Source organism: Oncorhynchus mykiss, chromosome 8, assembly GCF_057628025.1.
Source record: "Oncorhynchus mykiss isolate SJ-2025 chromosome 8, ASM5762802v1, whole genome shotgun sequence".
Classification (NCBI taxonomy): Eukaryota; Metazoa; Chordata; class Actinopteri; order Salmoniformes; family Salmonidae; genus Oncorhynchus; species Oncorhynchus mykiss.
This window is the reverse complement of record NC_143029.1, coordinates 36,100,361-36,112,865: the sequence shown is the minus strand read 5'-3', so window position 1 is coordinate 36,112,865 and position 12,505 is coordinate 36,100,361.

Here is a 12,505-nt window from a genome sequence, read left to right as displayed (position 1 = left end):
GGCGGAGGCTTGTTGAAATTGAGCTGCTAATCTCTCAAGTGGTTATTAAACTTTTCCTGTTACTGATGTGCAGTGAGCTTCTGGCGCCCTAGCGGCACCTGGCATCACCCAGGTTGGTACTACAGAATGTTTTAGGGAGTGGTTTACCACAGACTACAGAGCGCGGCTGGGGATGGGGTGCCTTGATCAATGGCTTCGGATCTGTCCTCCGGTCTTCCCCTCCTGCTGGAGGTGACCACCATCCCCCTTGTTCAAACCAGCTTCATCGGGGCATTCAGACGAGCCAGGGACTTTGAGGGGGAAGACTGTGCTCGGATACTGGAGTTGAGACAGTCTGAGTCTAATATCTTACCATGCAGCCCATAAATGATCAATTACTTAATTCTTGTTTTTGTTTCAAAGCGTCTTTGAGATTCTTCTAAATTAAATAATATATGATGCAAAACGTATCATCAAGGCAAGTTACAATTTGCTTTTTGAAAGTCCTATATCTTGAAAACTTGATTGCTGACATTTAAAACATTTTGGGACTATGAACAGTCCTTCAAAAATACCAAAATATTGTTTTTGAGTGGATTAGTCCTTTATGAGGAATATGAGATATATGAGATTAGGCAATAGTTTATTGCTTGTCAATACTGGTGAGAAAGATTAGGCTACCTGAGCAATCCTTTTAGATACTGAACAAAAATATAAACACAACATGTAAAGTGTTGGTCCCATGTTTCATGAGCTGAAATAAAAGATCCCAGAAATGTTCCATATGCACAAAAAGCTTATTTCTCTCAAATTTGGTGCACAAATGTGTATTTCATCCCTGTTAGTGAGCATTTCTCCTTTTTCAGGATAGTCAATCAACCTGACAGGTGTGGCATATCAAGAAGCTGATTAAACAGCATGATCATTACACATGTGCACCTTGTGCTGGGGACCATAAAAGGCCACTAGAATGTGCAGTTTTGTCACACAATATAATGCTACAGATGTCTCAAGTGTTGCGGGAGCATGCAATTTGCATGCTGACTGAAGGGATGTCCACCAGAGCTGTTGCCAGAGAATTGAATGTTCATTTCCCTACCATAAGCTGCCTCCAATGTCGTTTTAGAGAATTTGGCAGTACGTCCAACCGGCCTCACAACCGCAGACCACGTGTATAGCATTGTGTGGGCGAGGGATTTGGTGTCAACATTGTGAACACAGTGCCCTTGTGGTGCGGTTATGGTATGGGCATGCATAAGCTACGGACAATGAACACAATTGCATTTTGTCGATGGCAATTTGAATGCACAGAGATACCGGTACGAGATCCTGAGGCCCACTGTCATGCCATTCATCCGCCGCCATCACCACATGATGTTGCATGGCCCCATGTCGCAAGGAGATGTACACAATTCCTGGAAGATGAAAATGGCCCAGTTCTTCTTCGGCCTGCATACTTACCAGACATGTCACCCATTGAGCATTTTTGGGATGCCCTGGATCGACGTGTACAACAGTGTTCCAGTTCCTGCCAATATCCAGCAACTTCACACAGCAATTGAAGAGTGGGACAACATTCCACAGGCCACAATTAACAACCTGATCAACTCTATTCAAAGGAGATATGTCGCGCTGCATGAGGCAAATGGTGGTCACACCAGATACTGACTGGTTTTCTGATCCACGGCCTGACCTTTTTCTTAAGGTATCTATGACCAACAGATGCATACCGTATATGTATTCCCAGTTATGTGAAATTCATTCATTAGGGCCTAGTGAATGTATTTCAAATGACTGATTTCCTTATATAAACTGTAACTCAGTCAAATTTTTTAAATTGTGTCATGTTGCGTTTTATATTTTTGTTCAGTATACATAAGGTGCCCAGGGGAAGGGTTAGCCGGGTAGGTAGGTGCTAAGGGCCGATTTGGAACCGAGCCATGGTTGTTAATACAAAGGCAGGAGTTCTGTGCTGTTCTGCATGAGCTGCAGGTTTTTCCCACATACCTCAGCATTCTGCTGATCCTGCTTCCAGGAACTCTTGGCCTCATCAATGATCAAGTCTGACAGTAGTCCGTTTTACTGACACTCTGTGGTGAAGTTGAGAAAATGCATCAAAACAGACTGTTCACAAGTTCAGGGAATGTTTTTCCTCTTCCCCGCAGGGTGCAGTCTAGCAGCTTTACTGCCCTGTTACACGATAACCATCGGGAGTCCGGCATTGCCAGAGTAAATCCTTCCTTTGAAATCAATGAAGGCTGGCTGCTATACTGCCTGTGTTGCGCTTGCGTTGCATCACGTCCAATGGCGTCCAAGCTCAATAATCGCATTCATTCTATCTTGCGAATTGAAATAATGAGAGAGAAAGAAGATTTTTGGTTGCATATGGCCTCGACTATACACCACTGGTTATTGTACTAAGATTTAATGAAGTCAAGAAGCTATCTAGCAGAAACTCTAGCTAGTTCACAATGTAAAACAAAAGCAAATTGTGTCATTAGAGGATAATTTACTACAACCACGAGCAACAATTTAATGAGTACTTGCGAAAAACTGGACCAAAGATATTGTACACGCATAATCAATGAATATGGTACAGTATGGGAAAATATCATTAAGGGTGCATTGGTAAATTCACCCTGGAGTGCCAGAGTGCGCTCTGGGCATTTATAAATGAGCGTTCAGAGCGCTCTCTGCTCTGGCCGAGGAGTAGGGTTGATCCAAGCGTTCTGACCTCACAAGTGCAGTCAAGCAGCGAAGCTAACTGGTTAAAGCTGGCTAGCTTGCTAGCTACTTCCAGACACAAATGAGAGAACCTCACTCTGACCATTTTACTCGCCCTAGCATAGCTGGTTAGGCTGTTTTCATGTAATAGAGAGCACTGGGGAATGTAATTATGCTGTTGGCAACAATTTAATTACGTTTTTTTGCAGAGTTGACTGACACTGGCCATATTCATCGGGTGTTGTGCGTTCTTTAATTCATCAGTTATTCTGCGCTCTGGCACACAGACGAGATTGCTCTGAAATCTGAGTAGATAGCCAGAGTAAATTTACAAACGCACCCATAATGTATCTAAGAGAGCATCATAATGTTTTTTGGTTGACTACTAAATTGCCAAATTATCTACCCTACTCTGTGCCTCTAAAAAAAAAACTAATTGGGAGCAAGATCTGTTTTTGAGACACCGAATATGACATTTCCACCATATGGTAAGCGTCTCAGCTGCAGTCGCGTATCCATCTTAAAGGATTACATAAGTGGTGCTGAAACCACTGAGTTATGAAGAACGGCTGAAACTCCTGCTGCTACAGCAGTGTTTCTACTGTATGTTCACATTTTCCCAGATGTCGTTGGTGAAAATCTATTGGTTGCGGGTGGCGGGTTTTGGGGCTATTTCTAAATTGTACGACGGCTGCCATGACAATTCTCTTAAAATAAATATACAGTACCAGTCAAAAGTTTGGCCACACCTACTCATTCAAGGGTTTTTCTTTATTTTTACTATTTTCTACATTGAAGAATAATAGGGAATACATCACAACTATGAAATAACATATATGAAATTGTGTAGTAACCCCCAAAAAGTGTTAAACAAATCAAAATATATTTTATATTCTTCAAAGTAGCCACCCTTTGCCTTGATGACAGCTCTGCACACTCTTGCCATTCTCTCAACCAGCTTCACCTAGAATGCTTTTCCAACAGTCTTGAAGGAGTTCCCACATGCTGAGCACTTGTTGGCTGCTTTTCCTTCACTCTGCAGTCCAACTCATCCCAAACCATCTCAATTGGGTTGAGGTTGAGTGACTGTGGAGGCCAGGTCATCTGATGCAGCACTCCATCACCCTCCTTGTTCAAATAGGCCTTACACAGCCTGGAGGTGTGTTGGGTCATTGTCCTGTTGAAAAACAAATGATAGTCCCACTAAGCACCAACCAGATGGGATGGAGTATCACTGAAGAATGCTGTTGTAGCCATGCTGGTTAAGTGTGCCTTGAATTCTAAATAAATCACTGACAGTATCATCAGCAAAGAACCCCACACCATCACACCTCCTCCATGCTTCACAGTGGAAACCACACATGCAGAGATCATCCGTTCACCTACTCTGCATCTCACAAAGACACGACGGTTGGAACCAAAAATGTCAAATTTGTACTCGTCAAACCAAAGGACAGATTTCCACCAGTCTAATGTCCATTGCTTGTGTTTCTTGGCCCAAGCAAATCTCTTCTTATTATTGGTGTCCTTTAGTAGTGGTTTCTTTGCAGCAATTCGACCACGAAGGCCTGATTCACACAGTCTCCTCTGAACAGTTGATGTTGAGATGTGTCAATTTCTGAGTCTGGTCACTCTAATGATCTTATCCTCTGCAGCAGAGGTAACTCTGGGTCTTCCTTTCCTGTGGCGGTCCTCATGAGAGACAGTTTCATCATAGCACTTGATGGTTTTTGCGACTGCACCTGAAGAAGTTCTTGACATTTTCCGGATTGACTGACCTTCATGTCTTAAAGTAATGATGGACTGTCATTTCTCTATATGAGCTGTTCTTGCCATGATATGGACTTGGTCATTTACCAAATACGGCTATCTTCTGTATACCACCCCTACCTTGTCACAACACAACTGATTGGCTCAAACGCATTAAAATTCCACAAAGTAACTTTTAACAAGGCACACTTGTTAATTGAAATGCATTCCAGGTGACTACCTCATGAAGCTGGTTGAAATAATGCCAAGAGTGTGCAAAGCTGTTATCAAGGCAACGGGTGGCTAATCGTTAGCTGTCTTATTGGCTGCTATCTGAATATGTCCATCGGACAATTTTTTGGGGTCACTATAACTATATCTATTTTGCCAATTGGCTTGGTCCCCTCTACCACACGGAACCCCACTAATCTACCGACGGAAACGCACGAGGTGGCTAAAAACAGACCTCCATCCTCTGCCAGCTTGCTACCGATGGCCCGGCTAGCTGTCTGAATCGCTGTGACCCCAGCCAACCTCACTACTCACTGGACCCTTATGATCACTCGACTAAGCATGCCTCTCCTTAATGTCAATATGCCTTGTCCATTGCTGTTCTGGTTAGTGTTTATTGGCTTATTTCACTGTAGAGCCTTTAGCCCTGCTCATTATACCTTAAACCATCTTTCACTTCCATCACCCACACATGCGATGACATCACCTGGTTTCAATGATGTTTCTAGAGACAATATCTCTCTCATCATCACTCAATGCATAGGTTTACCTCTACTGTATTCACATCCTACCATACCTTTGTCTGTACATTATACCTTGAAGCTATTTTATCGCCCCCAGAAACCTGCTCCTTTTACTCTCTTCCAGACGTCCTAGACGACCAATTCTCATAGCTTTTAGCCGTACCCTTATTCTACTCCTCCTCTGTTCCTCTGGTGATGTAGAGGTGAATCCAGGCCCTGCAGTGCCAACCTCCACTCCTATTCCCCATGCGCTCTCTTTTGATGACTTCTGTAACCGTAATAGCCTTGGTTTCATGCATGTTAACATTAGAAGCCTCCTCCCTAAGTTTGTTTTATTCGCTGCTTTAGCACACTCTGCCAACCCGGATGTCCTAGCCGTGTCTGAATCCTGGCTTAGGAAGACCAACAAAAACTCTGAAATCTCCATCCCTAACTACAAAATTTTCAGACAAGATAGAACGACCAAAGGGGGCGGTGTTGCAATCTACTGCAGAGATAGCCTGCAGAGTTCTGTCCTACTATCCAGGTCTGTACCCAAACAATTTGACTTCTACTTTTAAAAATCCACCTCTCTAAAAACAAGTCTCTCACCGTTGCCGCCTGCTATAGACCACCCTCTGCCCCCAGCTGTGCTCTGGACACCATATGTGAACTGATTGCCCCCCCATCTATCTTCAGAGCTCGTGCTGCTAGGTGACCTACACTGGGACATGCTTAACACCCCAGCCATCCTACAATCTAAGCTTGATGCCCTCAATCTGACACAAAAATCAATGAACCTACCAGGTACCACCCCAAAGCCGTAAACACGGGCACCCTCATAGATATCATCCTAACCAACTTGCCCTCTAAATACACCTCTGCTGTTTTCAACCAAGATCTCAGCGATCACTGCCTCATTGCCTGCATCCGTAATGGGTCAGCGGTCAAACGACCTCCACTCAAAAGCTCCCTGAAACACTTTAGCGAGCAGGCCTTTCTAATCGACCTGGCCGGGGTATCCTGGAAGGATATTGGCCTCATCCCATCAGTAGAGGATGCCCGGTTATTTAAAAAAAAATGCCTTCCTCAACATCTTAAATAAGCATGCACAAATTTAGAACCAGGAACAGATATAGTCCTTGGTTCTCTCCAGACCTGACTGCCCTTAACCAACACAAAAACATCCTATGGTTTTCTGCATTAGCATCGAACAGCCCCCGTGATATGCAACTTTTCAGGGAAGTTAGAAACCATTATACACAGGCAGTTAGAAAAGCCAAAGCTCGCTTTTTCAAGCAGAAATTTGCTTCCTGCAACACAAACTCAAAGTTCTGGGACACTGTAAAGTCCATGGAGAATAAGAACACCTCCTCCCAGCTGCCCACTGCACTGAGGATAGGAAACACTGTCACCACTGATAAATCCACTATAATTGAGAATTTCAATAAGCATTTTTCTACGGCTGGCCATGCTTTCCACCTGGCTACCCCTACCCCAGTTAACAGCACTGCACACCCCAAAGCAACTCGCCCAAGCCTTCCCCATTTCTCCTTCTCCCAAATCCAGTCAGCTGATGTTCAGAAAGAGCTACAAAATCTGCAATCTGGTTTCAGAGCTGGTCATGGGTGCACCTCAGCCACGCTCAAAGTCCTAAACGATATCTTAACCGCCATCGATAAGTAACAATACTATGCAGCCGTATTCATTGACCTGGCCAAGGCTTTCGACTCTGTCAATCACCACATCCTCATCGGCAGACTCGACAGCCTTGGTTTCTCAAATGATTGCCTTGCCTGGTTCACCAACTACTTCTCTGATAGAGTTCAGTGTGTCAAATCGGAGGGCCTGTTGTCCGGGCCTCTGGTAGTTTCTATGGGGGTGCCACAGGGTTCAATTCTTGGGCCGACTCTCTTCTCTGTATACATCAATGATGTCGCTCTTGCTGCTGGTGATTCTCTGATCCACCTCTACGCAGACGACACCATTCTGTATACTTCTGGCCCTTCATTGGACACTGTGTTAACAACCCTCCAGACGAGCTTCAATGCCATACAACTCTCCTTCCGTGGCCTCCAACTGCTCTTAAATACAAGTAAAACTAAATGCATGTTTTTCAACCGATCGCTGCCTGCACCTGCCCGCCCGTCCAGCATCACTACTCTGGACGGTTCTGACTTAGAATATGTGGACAACTACAAATACATAGGTGTCTGGTTAGACTGTAAACTCTCCTTCCAGAATCACATCAAACATCTCCAATCCAAAGTTAAATCTAGAATTGGCTTCCTATTTCGCAACAAAGCATCCTTCACTCATGCTGCCAAACATAACCTTGTAAAACTGACCCCCCCTACCGATCCTCGACTTCGGCGATGTCATTTACAAAATAGCCTCCAACACCCTACTCAATAAATTGGATGCAGTCTATCACAGTGCCATCCATTTTGTCACCAAAACCCCATATACCACCCACCACTGTGACCTGTACGCTCTCGTTGGCTGGCCCTCGCTTCATACTCGTTGCCAAACCCACTGGCTCCAGGTCATCTACAAGGCCCTGCTAGGTAAAGTCCCCCCTTTTCTCCGCTCGCTGGTCACCATAGCAGCACCCACCTGTAGCACGCGCTCCAGCAGGTATATCTCTCTGGTCACCCCCAAAACCGATTCTTCCTTTGGCCGCCTCTCCTTCCAGTTCTCTGCTGCCAATGACTGGAACGAACTACAAAAATCTCTGAAACTGGAAACACTTATCTCCCTCACTAGCTTTAAGCACCAGCTGTCAGAGCAGCTCACAGATTACTGCACCTGTACACAGCCCATCTATAATTTAGCCCAAACAACTACCTCTTCCCCTACTGTATTTATTTATTTTGCTCCTTTGCACCCCATTATTTCTACTTTGCACATTCTTCCACTGCAAATCTACCATTCCAGTGTTTTACTTGCTATAATGTATTTACTTCGCCACCATGGCCTTATCTCACCTCATTTGCTCACATTGTATATAGACTTATTTTTCTACTGTATTATTGACTGTATGTTTGTTTGTTTTACTCCATGTGTAACTCCATGTGTAAATATGTCGAACTGCTTTGCTTTATCTTGGCCAGGTCGTAATTGTAAATGATGTTCTCAACTTGCCTACCTGGTTAAATAAAGGTGAAATAAATAAAATAAAATATATTTTGATTTGTTTTGGACTTTTTTTGGTTACTACACTGCGACCTGTATGCTCTAGTCGGCTGGCCCTCGCTACATATTCGTCGCCAGACCCACTGGCTCCAGGTCATCTACAAGTCCATGCTAGGTAAAGCTCCGCCTTATCTCAGTTCACTGGTCACGATGGCAACACCCACCCGTAGCATGCGCTCCAGCAGGTGTATCTCACTGATCATCCCTAAAGCCAACACCTCATTTGGCCGCCTTTCGTTCCAGTTCTCTGCTGCCTGTGACTGGAACAAATTGCAAAAATCGCTGAAGTTGGAGACTTATCTCCCTCACCAACTTTAAACATCTGCTATCTGAGCAGCTAACCGATCGCTGCAGCTGTACATAGTCCATCGGTAAATAGCCCACCCAATTTACCTACCTCATCCCCATACTGTTTATATTTATTTACTTTTCTGCTCTTTTGCACACCAGTATCTCTACCTGCACATGACCATCTGATCATTTATCACTCCAGTGTTAATCTGCTAAATTGTAATTATTCACCTACCTCCTCATGCCTTTTGCACACAATGTATATAGACTCTTTCTTTTTTTCTACTGTGTTATTGACTTGTTTATTGTTTACTCCATGTGTAACTGTGTTGTCTGTTCACACTGCTATGCTTTATCTTGGCCAGGTCGCAGTTGTGAATGAGAACTTGTTCTCAACTAGCCTACCTGGTTAAATAAAGGTGAAATAAAAATAAAAAATAAATTCCATGTGTAATTTCATAGTTTTAATGTCTTCACTATTATTCGACAATACAAAATGAAGAAAAACCTTTGAATGAGTAGGTGTATCCTCATCTTTAGACTGGTACTGTAAATTTCACTGTGACCTGCTGCTGCTGACTATCAGGCAATGAGCAGGCTGTTACTGAGTGAGTGAATGGTGGGGAGGGGGAGGGCCGGAGGGGTGTGGCATCACACCGACAGGGTCGTTGCATTTTGGTACACCAGAAGTACATTCATTTCCAATTGAATGCTGCGTTTGCCTTGCCGCATTGGTACAGAGGCAGTGCGTTCTGTGTGGTGCACACCTTGGATGTTTCCGAAACGTATCCGTCAAACTGGTATGCATAGGCTTGACCGAAACGGTAGCAGAAGTTGAACTTTTGTTGCACACATATCCAGATGATGCTGCATACCATTTTGTGCAATGACTGTAGGTGTGATTAAGACATGAGAGAGTGCTGCAGTTGAGGCTGCTGAGTCACGGAGACAGACATGTTGACACGGAGACAGAGAGACGTGTTGTGACAACTTTTTACTAGTTTTAGCTAGGCTATTTATGCCTCTATCACACCGATAGCGTTATGGCGCAAAATGGTAAGCAGCATTATCTGGATAAATTAATGTCAACATTCACTTTCTGTTACCATTTCTGCCAAGCCTTCTACACATACAGATTGAAGCATAGGGTACTAGCCCCCCCAAGAACAATGTCGGGTTGCTGATGTAAAAAAGCAACGTTTGGTGCAAAAAAAAAGTTGTATTTGGATGAAGGTCATGCCTAGGCGAATTAACTTTAATAGGAAATAAATGGCTACAGTTTACTCTTTTTTTGTAGTTTGTTATTTCATGAAATGTTTTTTTTTTTTAAGGGCCCATGCCAGTTATCCCGGTAGAAGATTATGGCATAGGGTTTTACCCAATTGTGTCTTGTCTTATTGTAATTATTTAAATAGAATATGGGGGGGGGGGGGGGGGAATGGTGTTGCATGTCACCATTAATATCTGCACTATGAGGAGATTTGATGTAAAGTCCCTCCTTTTAATAACTCACTTGCACATTAATTGTCTTTGTTCTTTCTTTGTTCCTTTTCCACACAATCCATTATGTACAATTGCACTAAATATTACTTGAATAATGCAAGATTTAAAATCCCAGCAGTTTTTAAAATGACATAACAATAACACTAATTAACCCAGTGTAACATTGTTGCTACATCAATCTTATGCTATTCTATTGCACAACTCTAATTTCTACATTGGTCACAAATAAAGCTATCCCCCAGTAAAATTGGAGCACAACTCATGAGCACACCTCCTGCACCGCTCACACCTGATTCCAGTCCCCACCTGTGACAGTAGCTATTAGTGAAAAACGACCATGCTATTGTTTGAGGAGAGTGCACAACAACAAAACACTTATTAGGACAACTGGTTTGATACATCCACCTCTGAAGGGAAGTAATGTACTTACATTCAGTAATCTGGCTCTGATTTGTCATCCTGAGGGTCCCAGAGATAAAATGTAAGATAGTTTTGTTTACTAAAAATCCATTTTTATATTCAAATGTAGGAACTGGGTTCTACAGTTTGAACCCCTGCAGTTTCTGCCAAACAATAACCAAACGTTTGTTTTTTGAAGTTAGGCCAAGTGTTTCTTGCACAGAGATTTCGAGATCCTCTGTCCATCACTCAAACTCACCTGTCAGATTTTTCTGTAGTTATGCACAAGCGCAAACTGGATTTATTTCAGCAAGAAGGCTGGCTCTCGAGGGAGTGTGGTGAATGGCCTGGAGTGCCTGGATACAGCCCTTAGCCAATATAAGGCAATATACCACAAACCACTGAGGTGCCTCATTGCTGTTATTAACTGGTCATCAACGTAATTAGAGCAGTAAAAATTAATGTTTTGGTAACATTGGTAACCCATTTATAATAGCAATAGGGAACCTCAGGGGCTTGTGGTATATGGCTGTTCTTTGTGGTATATGGCCAATATACCACAACTAAGGCTTATGTCCTAAGAACAGCCCGTAGCCATGTTCTAAGAACAGCCCTTAGCCGTTGTCACACCCTGATCTGTTTCACCTGTCTTTGTGCTTGTCTTCACCCCCCACCAGGTGTCTCCCATCTCCTGTCCTTGTCCCCTGTGTATTTATACCTGCGTTTTCTGTTTGTCTGTTGCCAATTCGTCTTGCCCCGTCAAGTCCTACAAGTGTGTTTCCTGTGCTCTAGTTTTCCCAGTTCTGACCTTTCTGCCTGTACTGACCCTGCCTGCCGGCCTGTACCTCCCTGACTCTGATTTGGATCACGACACTTTGCCTGCCTTGGCTTACCTTTTGCCTGCCACTTGTACCATAATAAACTCAGACTCGTTGTAACGCTTGTCGTCTGGGGAAGGAGAGGAGGACCAAGGTGCAGCGTGGTAAGTGTCCACATTTTAATGAACACTGAAAACAATAAACAGCCAACGAACAGTCCTGTAAGGTGCAACACGACACTAAACAGAAAATAACCACCCACAAAACACAATGGAAAACAGGCTACCTAAATATGGTTCTCAACGATTGACAGCTGCCTCTGATTGAGAACCATACCAGGCCAAACACAGAAATAGACAATCATAAACAAACTAAGATAGACAACCCACCCAACTCACGCCCTGACCATACTAAAACAAAAGACAAAACAAAGGAACTAAGGTCAGAACGTGACAGGCAGGAGGAAGGCTCTGGCAGCGCTGGACAGGCGGGAGCACCTGTAGGGAGGAGACAGAGAGACAGCCTGGTACAGGGGGCTGCCACGGGAGGGCTGGTGCGTGGAGGTGGCACCGGATAGACCGGACCGTGAAGAGCACTGGAGCTCTTGAGCACTGAGCCTGCCCAACCTTGGTTGAATGCTCCCCGTAGCCAGGCTAGTGCGGCGAGGTGGAATAGCCCGCACTGGGCTGTGCTGGCGAACCGGGGACACCATGCGTAAGACTGGTGCCATGTACACGAGGAGACGCACTGGAGACCAGATGCGCTGAGCCGGCTTCATGGCACCTGGCTCGATGCCCACTCTAGCCCGGCTGATATGAGGCGCTGCAATGTACCGCACTGGGCTATGCACACACACCGGGGACACCGTGCGCCTCACGGCATAACACGGTGCCTGCCCGGTCCCTCTCGCTCTCCGGTAAGCACTGGGAGTTGGCTCAGGTCTCCTACCTGACTTAGCCACACTCCCCGAGTGCCCCCCCCCCCCCCCAATACATTTTTGGGGCTGTCTCTCGGGCTTCCTTGCCAGCCGTGTTCCATCGAAGCGCTGGCCCCATAACCTCCTGCCTCCGCTCTCCTGGCTGCCTCCACCTGTTCCCATGGGAGGTGATCCCT